Here is a 12,707-nt window from a genome sequence, read left to right on the forward strand (position 1 = left end):
TACACTCTTCTTATCATGCTCATTATGTTTGGAGGTGGTATATTTAAGCAGAATAGACAGACTGGGTGATAGGAGTAAGAATCTTATGTCGCCATTAAATGAGAATTTCAAAGCCAACCAAGAGATGGGGGAGAAAATCCTTCTGCTGCCTTCACTACTGACAAAATGGCACCTCTTCCATTCACTGACATTTTCAAAGACACATTAGAAGAAAACCGTACGAGACAGAACAATGCCAAACCTGGGATCTAGGCACCTGCTCCAGCAAAAGCCATCACAAAGCCAAATCAAGAGTGGCACCAAATCCAAAAGCAGTAATGTGAGCTGTGGAAGGCATTGTATCTTCTTCCTTTCTTCTGGCCTCATATTGAGCCATCAGTAGGGCATTAGTCTGCTTGGAGCCTCACATTCATCCAGGCTCCTTGTATTTCCATTAATGCTCACCTAGCAACAAACAGATTTCTCCAGATGAGCCTTACAAGACCTGCATTCATGAGGCAGAGAGTGCATAAAGCGACCTGGTAAGTGCCATTCTGGTTTCTACAGGGTTGGTCTATGGTGAGGCAACCCTATGCTCCACCTCTAAGGTTTCTCCAAAAGTCTCATTTTTCTTCCAAATAAGTTTTTATGATCTGGGCTACAGCTTGCGCAGAGGTCAGCATCCAGCTCATTTCTCTTAAGTAAGCGGCCAACAAGAAGTTCTGCAACCTGCACAGCCAGGAAGTCCCTCTCCATTCTGCTTTAGATACACTGTACAACTTGACATGATCCTGAAGAAAAAAATACCATTAAAAAAATAAAAAGCAGAGTTTAATATGTTTTGGGACAGTTTTGTATGTGCAAGGAGAGCAGGGAGTGATGGAATGCTCAAAAACTGAGAAAATCACTGGGAATAGAACAGCCCACATTTTATCATATGACACAGCAGCTTTCAAAACTGTAAACTTTAAGAACAGAATTGACATTTAGAGATGAAAAGCAAATCTAAACAAGTCTTTGATGAATCCTGCACAATGAGGAGTGCTGCAGAGCTCATGCTGGTGGAAAAAGAAGGGGAAGAAAAGCCAGCCCCTGAAATTGCAAGTGGGTCTGGGGAAAAGGCAAATCCATTCCTCTCTGCTCTATGGATTGTTTGTGCAAACGGTAGGCGTATTTGAACTCAAGTCTCAAACACGGAGAACAGGAGATTAATACTCTCTGCTTCTGCCCTGCCTAATGAGATTGTAAGATCTCTCATTAATTGTTTGTCCCAGACACTGCACAGCTGAGACCAGACCTCCGTTGGGGCCCCTCTACTTTATGATGCAATTAATGCACATAACCTTTTGCCATTTATAGTTCTTGAACCCTCGTGTGTAACGTGCGCTAGGATGACTACTTTTTGTCATCAGTATGGTCTCACTGGTAGCCGGCCTGCCTTCACTTTGCATCTTGTACATCTACCTATTCTGCATTATCACCACCTCCCAGCCCTTAAGTGTTAGAACTGACGAATAGCAAGAGCATCCTTCTACAGAAGGCCAGAAGAAAGCATAAACACGAGTTAGATGCCCACAGGCACACAATGGGCCAACTCTGCCTTATTTTACTTACCAATGAAGGTTAGTTGGGAAGAATGGTAAAACTTGGCTTCTACAGTACCAACTTCTCACTCCAACGTCAGTGCAATTCTCTGTTAGGACAAGGATGTTTGTAATGAGTCTTTCTATCCCACCTAAACTTTTCCCAAACTGTTTCTATTTCTCTACTGAAGAGATTTCTGACCACAACTACTTCATCGTTAGAAAAATTGCTATGTTGTGCCAGAGAGTTTTCAGTCTGAGCATTTATTATTTAATCTGCGTACCCCTCTGAGCTAACATCCTCTTTGCGTTTAATAGACGGTAGCAGGGCATGCTAAATAAAGGCCATGTTCTGCTGAAACTGCAAGATGAAAAACAAGAGCCCTCCTAAATTCAGGGATTTTCATAGAGAGAAAATAGGAAGTGAAACAACTTTAAAAAATGCACACTTTTGTAATGCATTATGGCTTTCATTGCTTTTGCCAAAACTTCACTTTTAAGAAGAACCATCTGTGGATTTGATTTCTATGTTTCTCAGCCATAAGTCAATGGAGGACTCAATTTTAAGGCACAAGACCTATAACACACAGTGTGAATCATCTCTTGTCTGCATGTAAGAGAGAATATATAGATAACATGCTTAGTGAAAGCTTTATCACCAAGGAAACACATTCTTAAGCACTGAATCTAGCACCTTTACATTTACAAGTCACTTTAAAAGAAGTGCCAGCAGTAAATAAGTCCATACTCATAACTAGAAATACATGTTACCTATCACCTATGCCTATTTTAAGAGTTACTCATTGCCTAAGAGTGGCAGTGGGCAAAGCCCATTTGTGAAAGTTCAGAGTTTCTGGAGATTTGGAGTCTGATCTACCCGAAGTTAATTGTTTCAGAGAGATAATAATTTTTTGGTAATTATGTCCAACCGATTCATAAGTAACCCATCACAAAGTACATTTTATCTAGTGCCACTTGCTATTTCCTAAAGGTCATGGAATCTCTTTTCCTCACCTCTAACAGCTCACCTTTCCTGGGTGCACTATGGGGAAGCATAATTCCAGCAGAGTGGAAATTCAGTCAGCAAATGAGGCATTGACATAAATATTCATGGAGGAAAAAAAAAAACTTCCAAAAAAACGTTGAGAAAAGAGAGCAGGTAAATCACAGCATCCTCGAGAGACCACTAAGATCCGCATTGGCAATTTACAGGGATTTGCTTAAAGTTTTGTCTACAAAAGTATTATCGTACATATTGACACACCAGATTTAGGGCATCTCTTGAACACTGGGCACTTCACTGAGGACAGAACAGTTGCCCAGATGGCATGTGGCACTCATTTGTCATAGCCTTGATTTACAGACTGGGAATTAGTAAAGGAAATCAGCCTGTACATTACTCATGAAAATGCTTATCTCCTGATAAATATGCAACAGTTGCTCGGTTGTTTTAAATACAAATTTGACTCCCCATTTCCTACTTCACAAATGAAGGACCTGATATGAATGCAAGCCATGGGAGAATCACATGAATTCACAGGGACTTTCTGCATGTACAAAGTTAATTTTCTGCATAGAACATGCACCAGACATCACCCTGTGCTGCAGTCCCAGTGGAGTTCAGCACAGCTTAATATGTCAATGACTGTTTCAAAAGGAAAAAAAAAGCAACACAAATACTTTGAAAATGCTTGATTGTGACTCGTTTCACTTGTGCCTATGGTCACTGACGTTTTTAATGACCTCAGTAGGAAGAGAAGGAACTTGATTGCTATGTGCCTTTAGAAAGCTGGCTCTGAAAGAATACGATATATTGAGAATATTTGGTTCCCCGCAGTTAATCCTACAAGTATACTCATTCATAGATATCTTTCTTTAATTGAGAATACTCCAAACTCAATTCACATCCAGCTTGTAGTTGTTTCTACAAGGCTAAATCGGTACAAATAGATGGAGCCATTTGCCAACCCAAAGCTCAGATCACCAGCAGTCATAACAAAATCCAGTGCCAACAAGGCTCTGAGATGTAAAATATCTAGCACCAAAATTTGACCATTCGGTGAGGAATGAAATACAAAGGATAATCTAAAAGACATTGACAACGAAGAAAAAGAACACCCACTTGTAGGTAATGATGCAAACTTGAACTTTCACACCAAATCTCAGTAAATATTACTGCACTGTAATCGAGTTCATCGGGTTCCACAAGTACACCCATACTTCCTGGATGATTTCCATCAGCATTATGCAAAGGAAACTATTATCTACTGGGAGGCTGTCTATGCTAACCCAAAGCACCCTCTTTTAAAATGTTTATTTCACAGTGGACTGCAGCTTCTCAGCTCTCAGATCCTCTCTAAAGAGTGACCAGAAATCTAGAACACGCACACCTTTTATAAGCACAAAATGAGAGGCAATACTAAGGTTTCTTCCTTTTTTCCCCCCTTTCTCTTTTTCTAAAGAAAGCCTTTCATTCAACCCTGATGCCATAAAAGAAGGTGATGTCATAATTTATGGTATTAAGCCGGTTACTAAAATGTCATTACACAAGTGATGTTTTAATTGATGATGTTAAACTGGTTAGCAGCAAAGTGTCAAGTGTCACTTTCATGACATAAACTGCCAGTTATGATTATATAATATCAATTATTCTTTGGAAAACTGCATTAGATTCGTTATTTCTGAACCAATGTAGTTGAGGCAGGTTCATATTTTTTTAAACACTCTTCATCCAGTTCTCATTATTAGTTGTAAAATATACTTCGGATGCAGTTTAGACTTTCATAACTTTGCCTTTGAAATATAATACCTATCTTTCCCATTTGCCCTTACAGCTGCCATAAGATCAACAGCAAGCAAAAAAAGAAAGCAACAAGATAAATTTTATAGCCTTAACTGAATTTGCCTTGTTCTCTAATCTTACAGAACCCAAACTTTTTTGCTGAAGGTAGACAAAAATAACAAAACATCATTTTAACAGTAAGTTAAATATAGAACACTTGGATATGCTGACAGGATGTTGGTTACTACAAGCCCTGCTTTGACGCTCCATCTCCTAAAGTTTTAGTGTCCAGCTGCTCTCCAAATTCCATTAAAACTTATTCGGGCAGAGAACCAAAAAAGCAAATTAGTATCTGAAATGGATGTAGCCAAATCTTAAAAACTTAATCCCTTTTAGGAGTACTTACAAGGAAATGCAACAAGTTTAGTTCTTGTATACTCTCTGGGTCCAATAGGGCTAGATTGATTCACTGTTGAAGCTGATCTTATCTAGTAAGTTTATAATATTTCCTAATGTCAGGGCTACGTTTTGTTGTTTGCTGTCAGTGACACATCTCTAGCTAACTGCCAAAGCTGTTCAGAGATGCCCTGATAACAAATTAGATGCAACATTACAGAATGAGATTTTTACAGGTGTTTCCCAGCTGCAATTACATCTATTTTATATGAGGATATGCTCACACGAACAAAAAAGCATCATGCGGGACTATCTGTCAAGGCTGTCGGTGGATTCCAAAGTAAGAGTTGCAAGTAAGAGGACTGCTCCAACTGATCAGTGCCAGCACAAACCATAACAGTGCCATAGAACTACAACAGAAGGAGAAATGCGGTACACCCGCACACCTACACCAACTCAGAGAAACAGTAAAGACTGCAAGAACAGTAGATTCACATGAGCAATCAGCAGCAGGTCCCAAACGGACCTTCCATCACAAAGGACAAGTGCAATCTCAGCACGAAGAGCAGAGTACTTTTCTGGAAGAAAAACACAACAAAACAAATCACATTTGGCCCTACAAATCAACACAGTGATGAGCCCCGGAGCTCGTATCAGCCACACAACCATGTCTATAAAATCTGTGAGAAGGGTCGCTTGCAACAGCAGACATACTTGGTTTAGAGTAGCAAGTAGCTCTAGTACAGGCAACAAAACAGGTCACATTATAATTCTCTTGAATTACTTTGCATTCACACCAGTGATGTTTTATACTGAAAGCCAGGCGTGGAGGTGGCTAAAAGGACCACACTTCACTCTGTTACTTACTCTGACTTGGACCAGATCTGTTGGCACATTTCAGGGTGAGGTCTGATCAAAGGAGCAGTGGAAGATCCCAGGGAGAAACTGCAAAGAGGCAAGGGAAAACATGCTAAGAAACAATCAGAAACACACATGTGATTTTCATTAGGCTTAATGGAGATACTGGAAATTAATCTGTGGGGCAAGGCTTTGCAAACTTACCTCGTGATTCCATCCACACGAAAAGAATCTCGTTTTCTTTAATGCCTCCTGTTCTCTACATGGCTTTGCATGTAATGCATTTTGGTATTATCCCACTCTCCTTACCTTCGTAAAAATCTTAGTGATGATTACAGAGCTGAGCTGTCCAAACAGGCCAAAATGAAACTAAAGGAAAAAGAAAGGAAGAAAAAAGGAAAGAGACTTAGTATTGATTATCCACATGAACCAGGTATTTTATTACCCACATCTCCCTACATAGCATTCCACCTGGCAGATGGGGGGGGAATATACAAATTCCATGATAGCAGATCTTTATTGCAAGACCAAACGGTGCCAGAACTGTGTTCATACACTTAACTTGCTAACACGTCTTCTCTATTCTCATACTTTCAAGCCAGAGAGAGCTTGCATCGGGCATACAAGTGATACTTCACATCAGACTTATTTACACAACAAGCCAGATAAAATCTAAGCTTGAAGTGTGCACACTTGTCGACATGACAGAATGTTGAAACCCTGTGAGTCAAATGCCTCTTATGACAAAGATGAGGACAAAAATTCTTTCACATCCTCTGTAAACTGAAGCTGCCTATCCACGTTGCAGCTGCATTATGGAAACAGAGCCGTAACACGCAGTGATGCTGATCAATCTGTAACATGGTCCCAGCTTACACATGCAGATTTCCTTCTAACATTTCATTGTAGCTGAAAGAAGGAATTCAGACACTGGTGGTTTTTTTTATAAGTTATACTAAAATTTATAATTGGTTGTTAATTAATGTCAGATCACAGTGGAATTCCTATGGAATTGTTTAGTGGATTCTCAGTAATTACCAGTTATAATTATAAACCTCACTGAAATGAATAACACAGGAATTCCAATAAACGATGACAACCTTGGAAGACTTCTTCGACTAATAAAATCTCCACGTGTTCCTGTGTGCATCTGAAGGAATTTTACAACAGTGCTCTCCACCCGGAGCAGGATGTGTTTTCCATGATGTAAGATTCCCCTTCATGCATTATGCAAAAGAAAAAAGAAAGAAAATAATAATGATTTTTGGTGTTCTCTACAGATGTACCTGCAAAAAGCCATGAAACACTCAGGTTGTCACGATCTGAGCTGTGCTTAGCTATTTGATTGAGGATAAGGTGACTGGAGCTGTACATGCTCACTGGTGATTAAGCGTACCCATAGCACTTTGTCTCACATACTGCCGCATACATCTGCACCTCCCTATGCACCTATGGGTGAAGAACTACAGCCAAAGAGGCTTTACGCTAGTAGTACCCCACACATCAAAAGCTGCCACGAGGAAGCAGGCCTATAAGAAAGGTTCTTTCTTCATGGCACATGAGTAATCTGTAGGCTTAGCCCCCGCTCCCTAACACCAACATCTCTTCTGCTCCTTGCATTATCCCTGAGTCCTCCCACAGTCTTGTTTCTCCATGCCTTCCTCTCTGTAACCCTGCACTCCTCCCCTTGTCCTGTGCACAGCTGTGGGAATCTGTAAACCTGCCAATTTGCAATTTGTAAAAACTTGTTGCAAATCTGATGGGTTTCCTCTTGCGAGCCAAGAAACCCGGGCTTACTTACAGCATAATTGATACTAACAAACTGACAGAGGAACTACGGTTCTCACCTAAAATAAAAGACAATCACAGTAAATTAAAGGTCACATAAGAAAGAATTATGCAGAGGAACACTGGGAAATAAGGACAAATGTAATCCAGGCAACGGCAGAGCTAAACCAGAGATGAATTTGGCTAAATAGAACATAAGAAACCTATTTCCTGTACTAATTACTCCCCTTCTTAGAGAAGCGTAATGTTGGCATCAGCCTTCATTCTAAATTGCACCACAAAACCTCAACACTTAACAGTGTTTTAGCATACACATTCAGCAGGCATTTCACAGTTCCTATTTTGCCTAGCTGTTGTTTATTTGCTGTTGAAATTTCAAGGCAGGTTTTTCAAGAGGAGAGATGCTCCTTGAACAGCAGAACTGCCCAATAAACTCATGCTAGGGCTTCAAGAAGAAATAATCACACCATCCAGTATATCTGCCTATTTGTTTTTCATTCCAATTTCCAAAAGCTCTCCTTTAATAAATGCAGGCCAACATCATCAACAGGGCAACTACCTGGCACAGACCAGGGTTTCCATGTAGTGCACAAGTTACAGGCTCAGGCACTCAGGCAAAAGAAAAGAGAGTTTCTGCTCATCCATTTTGTCAGCAAGAGAACAAAAACTGCAGTACATTAGCAACAGACTTTCATATGGACACTGGAATTAATCAGACTCCAGTTTGCCTTCCCTTAAATCACAGGGTCATGCTAAGGTGGGGAGAAGAATTTGCAGTTGTATTTTTGTAGGGCCATGTTCCTAATTCTGCCAGAGATAGAGAAGTCCCAATGTTTTGCCTTACTGATTATTACAATCACCAACAGACACACATACATATTCAGGGAAAGTGTTCGAACTCTCACATTTGTATTCATTTTACTTTGACTTGCCTGGAATCATAAAAGGAATGTGTAAACGAGGAGAGCCTGTTGCTGAAATGAAGTTGAATTTTTTCCCCACAGAAACTTGGGTTCATGACAGCTTTTTGTTGGGCAGGACATTAGCCTTTTGTAATTTATTGCTTTTAGATTAAATCTGGGGAAACTCAATATTGCAGTTGAATGATTAGAGCAATACCCCTCGGAGTAATAAATTTTCTTTGGTGCTGTGCATCTCCCGATCACGTTTCCCTTCTAATTACATTTACATAAATGATATTCTGCAAAATTAAATTAACATTCAAACCGTTACACTGGCAAGGAGAGACAAAAAATAGTTAGAAACTTACAATCCTAAAAAACCAAAATGACACCTCGCTCTTTCTGTGAGTGAATAACAGCTATCTCCCAAAGTGCCTCATATACAACTGATTATTCTAGTTGGTTAATCACCGAGCTAGGCATTCTGCTCCCCCTTTCGGAAGTTTATAGCGTATGGCCTTGCTTTCCAGAGGGTCTCATTAAATGGAAGCAGTTGGTGATGATCCAAATTTGGTCAGTTAAGTGCTTTGCTTGTGCCTAGCTGTGATTTCTATGATTCCAGCCACAGCTCCTCCTCTGAGCTTCCCTGGCGTGGCTCCTGCACACCATTCCTTGAGCATGGAGCCAAAAGGTGCTTGGGGGACCCCACAAGCTTGGGCTCAGTGCTGCACTAGCACCCTCCTGCCCAAGATGAGGAATGTTGCATATGCTCTTTGTGCCCATGGTGCCATGCTGGCCAGCAGCACCACACTTTGCTGGGCTCTTTGCTGCCTGATGCATGGACTACAGAGCAAGCTTTGTGCTGCCAACAGAAGGTATCACTGATCCAATGAGAAAAAAAGAGTGCCAGCCTACCTATCTCTGGATCTTCAGGTTTCCAAGACCTGATGTTTAAAGTAGTTGTGACTCAGGTTTCCAAGACCTGATGTTTAAAGTAGTTGTGACTGTGCTCATTTGCCTAAAGTCACCAATCTTCTGACTATTCAATCTGTTGCTCTGTATGAAAAATGGCAGATTTTGCAGAAAGAAACTGCTTCCCATCACCTGCTTGGAAAAGAAACTGCTGTCCAGTAAAGGATTTGTCCCTCCGGTTACCTACCCACTATAAAGACAGTACACAACCATTTTCCTTTCAGTCCTTTTCTTGTGCTGTAAACAAATGGTCAAAATCCTTACACAAATAATGTCTGTCCTACTCCATCAGCATAAGGCACTGCTCAATTTTGTTTACAATGCATCCACTGCAATGAAGATCATGACATTTTCATTCAGAAATCTGTTTGATTACTGAACCTTGGCCTGCCCTCCCAATGAAGAGCATATACTGCCATGTCTTTAGTGATATCAATTCCTATGCATGTACACTCAAACACTGTGTTCAATTTTGAGGCATTAGTAGTGAAAATAGAAAAAAAAAATCAATATTTACTGTGTATGTTATGTATATACACACGTGCTATATATATATATGGACACATCTGGAACTGAAACTATCAGCTTTACTTTACTGTAAGTGCGCCTATCTGCGTGCAAGTATATTGTGTGTAAATTGGGAGCATTGCAGTGGGGAAAGAATACAATTTCTGGAGAAAATTTTAACATAAAAATGTCAGAGCTGCTGATTAAATAAAGATTGTGAATATACGATCCTACTTTCCAGCTTGAAATCTGGATGTTTTCAACACTGCAATTTTTAAAAACAAAGTTTGCATGCAGCGATTGAATCTCTTTGTTGCAATACATCAACGTTTATATTTTAGAACATTTCAGTTTGCTTGGCAAAGAAACAGCTGTTTTGTTTTGGTTTGTTTTCTTCCAAAAAAGAGCGTGGGTAGCTTGAAATATGTTTGAAAACGTAACTTAATTTTCCCTTAACTTCACAGTTTCTGTCCAGTGATAAATACTGTTAATTTAGATGTAGACATAACATTCAGCGACTATATTTTCTCCAAATGTGTGATTGCAGTGAGTCATCTGAATGACAGTCCTCTTTCCAGGACTGCATTTCACCCTGGCAAGCACAACGTGCCAAACACTCTAGAATTATCTGTTAAAGCCTGCCTTGCAGCACTGCAGCCCATTCAGAGTCATAACCAAATTCTCTGGCATACAAATCGCTTGGAAAAACCAAGACCATTGGTATGTTTAGAACTGTATGACAAACATGTTTCACTGCAAGGAACATCAGGATATAACTACAATCCTGTATGCAAATCACAGGAAGGCTTGGTGCAAGTTTGTTAACTGCAGCTCCTGGATAGGATGTGAAACTCAAATTTCCATTTAATGGAACAGATGTTTTACCTATGCAAGGCTATGATGAACTTTCAGTGAGAACTATGAGTCAGAGCAGTCAAAGAGATGAGGAATGTAATAGCACTGGACCAGTAGGTACATCTATAAAAAAACATTAGACAACAAGGTTCAATAAACTTTTCTCAAGGACCCACAACTGTAGCTCTAGTAGACAGAAAAATCTTACTAAAAGCCATAACTAACTTCCATGGCTAGCATAAAACTTTACCTTATTTCATCAATTGCGCGTGTCATTCCTACTCATATTAGAGAAGTACAATGCTCCCATTGAAAGAAGTTAGAGAATTCTTATGATTAAAAAAGGCAGTAAAGAGAATACATGAGGCTCCAGCAAAATCATAAAGAAGTCATGACTACACACAGCTGTGGCTCTGATTGGTCAGGTTACTAAGCACTGTCAGAACCCAGGCACATTGGACAGTGCCTGTGAATAAGCCAAGACCATCTACCATCCACAAAGAGAAAAAATATATAGATATAGAATCAGAAATAGTGTGTCCAGCAGGAGCAGAGAGTTACTCATCCCCCTGTACTGGAGAAACTGACATAGTCTCCCCAAACTCTGAACAATAGCAACAAAAAGGCAATTAAACCTGACTACCACCTGTATTGGGATATAATAACATGGTGGGTAGGGGTAGGAAATTGTCTTCCCAGGATGCCCTGGCAAATGGCAGAGCAGGCAGTGAAGACTTTACCAGTAGAGAGAATACACCTGAGCCTTCTTCAAAATGATATCACCACAGATGGAAAAACTGAGTGCAAGCCACCACCTTTTTCCAAGAAGAAGATGATAACCTGAGCTTCTATGGTTTTCTGCAAAGAGTCTGCATTGGTTTACAAGAATAAAGGCTGGAGTGTGTAAAGTGTAGATACAGAGTGACATCTGCCAACTCTCCTACAGGGAAAAGCCCATGCAGATGATATCTTTAAACACTGCATTCATTTGCTGCACTCCTCAAAACTGGATCCTCCTCTAATGCAGTTACTGTCCTTCCTGATTAGAAAAAGCACTCTCTCCACCCCACTGCAAGCAACTGCAGTAGCTTGGGAGCAGCTGCTGGCACGCTAGCAGGAGAAAAAATATGGTGAGTTGTTGTTCAACAGCTTGCGGATTGTTTGTGTCTTGAGATCAGAAGCTCTTGGACAACAACTGTGTAGATGAACTATACAGGTCAGGAGAGAGAAGCTCTTCATCTAACCACTTACACTCAAACACACACAAATTTAGCCGGTCCTAGTGAATGGCACATTGCAGATGTAGCATAGCCATCATGTTCAGGCATAGGAATATTAGCAAACCCTCTTGATCACTTAAAACCCTGAGGACAGACTACATAGCTGTGAGGAGAGCACCTCAGTGCACACAAGGCATAGCGGTAACTAAGAGGAACTGAAACTGCCTCAGAGTGCCCACGGTTCTACCTTTCTTCATTTTAAACTGCCCGAGTTTTGTTGTTGTTGATGGTGCTTGAAGATTATTAAATGCTATGTGCAGCAACAGATGTTAGTGATCTCATTTCAGAGCTGAATACCTTTTTACACATGGTTTGGTTGCGCACCAGGGGCCAAGAACTTTGGCTGCAGATAAGCAAAATCAAAATCTGTTTTAACTGGCATATTGAGTCCATTGTCTATAGACATTCACATTATGAGAATGATATCAAACCTGCCAAGGGACATTATTATGTTGTGAAATATATTTGCCCATTACAAAAGAATGACTAGAAAAGAATGGAAAAATGGTGATTATTGAACTGTGTAGCAGTGGCCCAAAACTGTTTAAAAGCTCCACTAATTGCAAGCAAACACAATCTTGGCGAACAGAGGGACAGAATCACAAATATTTGTATAGAAAACATCCAAGAAAGAGGAGGCAAGGATACTCTTCAAGGAATAAAGCAAAGAAGCACTAGAGCTTGGCAGCTTCTGTCCTGCTTTGATTGGATGGGTGGCAGCTACTAAAAAGCAGCGCTGAAAAGATCAGTGCCAGGCTGGATGGGTTCTCCCTAGGAAAATGAAAAACAACAGGCCAGGAAACAG

General features: G+C 40.3%; 1 protein-coding gene across 4 annotated transcripts in view; it reads right to left on the reverse strand.

Annotated features, from left to right (window-relative positions):
• Nucleotides 1-12,707, reverse strand: part of LOC146761228 (uncharacterized) — a 415,444-nt gene that overhangs the window by 60,605 nt on the left and 342,132 nt on the right. For 2 of the 4 annotated variants that reach the window (XR_014943763.1, XR_014943762.1), the window contains exon 1: nucleotides 1,594-5,240. The gene's annotated coding sequence lies outside the window, so the exon portion shown is untranslated. Of the gene's footprint in view, nucleotides 1-241; nucleotides 771-1,593; nucleotides 5,242-5,266; nucleotides 5,319-5,607; nucleotides 5,686-5,802; nucleotides 5,968-6,698; nucleotides 6,816-12,707 lie in introns of those variants that run through there. The other 2 variants (XM_085540934.1, XR_014943761.1) reach the window with 2 other exon arrangements.

Source organism: Coturnix japonica, chromosome 3, assembly GCF_054131305.1.
Source record: "Coturnix japonica strain WE chromosome 3, WE-NBRP24, whole genome shotgun sequence".
In the NCBI taxonomy this organism is placed as follows: domain Eukaryota; kingdom Metazoa; phylum Chordata; class Aves; order Galliformes; family Phasianidae; genus Coturnix; species Coturnix japonica.